Here is a 3551-nt window from a genome sequence, read left to right as displayed (position 1 = left end):
TGTTATGCAGATGATACTCAGTTATATCCATCGATCAAACCAGATGAAACTCATCAGTTAGCTAAACTTCAAATGTGCCTTCAGGATGTTAAAACCTGGATGACCTGTAATATTCTAATGTTAAACTCAGATAAAACTGAAGTTATTGTTCTGGGGCCTAAGCACCTCCGTGACGCATTATCTAAAGATATAGTTTCCCTTGATGGCATCGCCCTGGCCTCCAGCACCACTGTGAGGAATCTTGGAGTTATCTTTGATCAGGACATGTCGTTTAAGTCTCACATTAAGCAAATTTCAAGGGCCGCCTATATTGCGAAAATCAGGAACATCCTGTCTAAAAATTATGCAGAAAAACTAGTCCATGCATTTGTTACTTCTAGGCTGGATTACTGCAATTCCTTCTTATTAGGCTGCTCAAAAAAGTCCAGTAAGACTCTTCAGCTGATCCAGAATGCTGCAGCACGTGTTATTACGCATATTTCTCCTGTCTTAGCTTCTTTGCATTGGCTTCCAGTAAAATCCAGAATAGAATTTAAAATCATTCTTCTTACCTACAAAGCTCTTAATGGTCAGGCACCATCTTATCTTAAAGAGCTCATAGTACCTTACTACCCCACCAGAGCACTGCGCTCCCAGAATGCAGGGTTACTTGTGGTTCCTAGAGTCTCCAAAAGTAGACTTAGGAGCCAGAGCGTTCAGCTATCAAGCTCCTCTCCTGTGGAACCAGGTTCCAGTTTGGGTTCAGGAGGCAGACACCATCTCCACATTTAAGAGTAGGCTTAAGACTTTCCTCTTTGATAAAGCTTGATAAAACACAACTTCTCCCCTTTCCAGTAGTCTTGTGCTTTCTCGTCCTCTCCTCTCATCACTTCCTGCAGGTTTTCTGGCTCTGGAGCTGTGGAGTCTGGATCTGTGGCTGCGGGTCACCTGCTGCCCCCGTGTTCCTGCTCAACACACTCTGCTGCAACGACTATTGTTACTGGTCCTATTGTTATTATAATCATTAACATTGCGACTGTTACCATTGGCACTACTATAAATATCTGTACCATTTTTCATTTAGTCTATAGCAACATCACCTTTACTGTCTGTACCTCTGTGTGTGTATATTATATAGGCTGCCTCCCTCCCCTCTCTCTCTCCTTCCATCCCTCTCTTTTGCTCTCTGTTCCTCTCCTGCCCTCTCCCTCTGTTAAGATGGGTGACTGAGTTGAGCAAGTTGGAGGACCCAAATGCAGGACGCAAGGCAGAGGAGGTGCAGTGAACCGAGGTGATTTATTAGAACAAACAGAAGGCGAGCACACTTACTGATTGAGTGGCTAATACAGAGTCCAAAACAAGGTTAGTTCAAACAGAAAACCAAAATCCAAAACGAGCAGGGAAACACGGAGACACAACGAGGAAGGCTGGCAACCGGACAACACACAGCAACACTGGGAAACATCATACAATGATCCGACAAGGACAAGACAGAAACACCAGGTATATACACACAGGGACTAACGAGCAGGGCGGGAGCAACACAGGTGAAAGACATGAGGCTAACGAGGAACAGGCAGGGAGAGAGCGAGCAGGGGAAAACAGAGACAGACATGCAGAGGGATCACTGGAGTAACAGACATGACAAGGGTTACCGAACACTAGACAACAGACAAGACAGAGACGGACATGAGTGAACCCCAAAACACAACAGACTATATAACTGATACTGGACACAGGACAGAATCCCAAACACTAAGACATAAACCGAGACACAGAACGAGGAGCTAAGACACAGAATACAGAGCAGACTAAACTAAAATAATGCAGACGAGGAACAAGAAGTAAATACTAAAACATAACCGAGGCACAGGACTGGGAACAAAGACAAAGAACTGAAACACAGGACCAAGAGCCAAGATAAAAGACGAGACATAAACTACTAAGGACAAGGAACGAGAGAAACAGGCCAATAGACATACGAAACAAATGGCAAAAACTCAAACTCACAAGGAAGAGACTACAACTCATAACACCCTCTCTCTCTCTCTCTCTCCCTCTCTCTCCTTCACCCCAACCGGTCGAGGCAGATGGCCGCCCACCCTGAGCCATGGTTCTGCTCGAGGTTTCTGCCTCTTAAAAGGAAGTTTTTCCTTGCCTCTGTCGCCTAGTGCTTGCTCTTGGTGGGAATTGTTGGGCTTCTGTAAATAGCATCATAGAGTATGGTCTAGACCTGCTCTTTTATGAAAAGCGCTGTGAGATAACTGTTGTTGTGATTTGGCGCTATATAAATAAAATTGAATTGAATTGAATTGAATTGAATCAAACCAAACACCAAGGTTCTTTGCCACAGGCTTAATGTGATTTACTAGGGAACCAGCAGATGGCAGTATTTGTTTTGCCATCTGCTGGGACCCAATGACCAGGATTTCTGTTTTGTCTGAGTTCAGCTGGAGGAAATTATTTGACATCCATTTTTTAACTTCACAAAGGCAGTTGTTAAGTGAACTCAGCATTCCAGGGTCTGTGGATCTGACTGTCTGTCTAACATGATGTTGTGATCAATGGTGTCAAAAGCAGCGCTAAGGTCCAGGAGTACTAGGACTGAGCACATGCCTTCATCAGCAGACATTAAAAGGTCATTGGTGACTTTAAGCAGGGCAGTCTCAGTCCTGTGGTACTTCCTGAAACCAGTCTGAAACTTTTCAAATAATATGTTGTTTTCCAGTACAGTGAGCAGCTGTTTGGACACAATTCTTTCTAGAATCTTTGCAATAAAAGGCAGTTTTGAAATTGGTTTAAAATTATGTGGGAGGGAGGGATCTAAACCAGGTTTCTTTAAAAGTGGGTTCACGCAAGCCGTTTTAAAATAATCAGGGACACAACAAGTAGATAGGGAGATTTTGAAAACAGAGCTCAAATGGGGCCCAACAGAATCTATTACTTTCAGTAAAAACTTTGTAGGTACTACATCAAGTGGGCTGGAGGACACTCATTTGTGATACGGTTTTTAAAAGCTCAGACAAGTCGATGGGATAAAACTGGGTAAAACTGTCTTGTTGCTGGTGAGGAACCTCTGAGTAAGAGGCCTTGGGGGTAATAGAGGCTCTGATTGACACCACCTTATTGGTAAAATAAGATAAAAACAATTCACAGTCATCATTACTTCCAGCTGAGGCACAAGGAGGGGTTGGGTTTACCAGCTGATCCACAGTCTTAAACAGAAACCTGGGATTGTGTTTATGTGTAGTAATGAGTTCAGAAAAATAGTGTGTTCTCGCATCCTTAACCAAGTTATTGTAGTTAATTAATAAATCTTTCAGACTGAGGTAATGGACTTGGAGACTGGATTTTTTCCATCTGCGCTCTGCTTTCCTGCATTCCCTTTTTAGGCTGCGAATGCTGTCATTTATCCAGGGTTGCTTACTAGCTTTAGACGTAGGCCTAACCTTTAGAGGAGCAGTAATATTTAGTGACGACAAGCAGATATGATTGAAGTGATCGACCAGATTATTGGTGTTAGAATCAGACAGGTGTTGGCTTTGGCTCTGAAAGAATGTGCAAAACTTTGA

General features: G+C 43.2%; 1 protein-coding gene across 3 annotated transcripts in view; it reads left to right on the top strand.

Annotated features, from left to right (window-relative positions):
• LOC123969209 (zinc finger protein 2 homolog) overlaps positions 1-3551 on the top strand; it is a 118983-nt gene that overhangs the window by 34087 nt on the left and 81345 nt on the right. The window lies entirely within an intron of this gene.

Source organism: Micropterus dolomieu, linkage group LG01 (genome assembly GCF_021292245.1).
Source record: "Micropterus dolomieu isolate WLL.071019.BEF.003 ecotype Adirondacks linkage group LG01, ASM2129224v1, whole genome shotgun sequence".
NCBI classification, from domain to species: domain Eukaryota; kingdom Metazoa; phylum Chordata; class Actinopteri; order Centrarchiformes; family Centrarchidae; genus Micropterus; species Micropterus dolomieu.
Note: the sequence above shows the minus strand (reverse complement) of the source record. Positions and strands in the feature narration are given on the sequence as shown.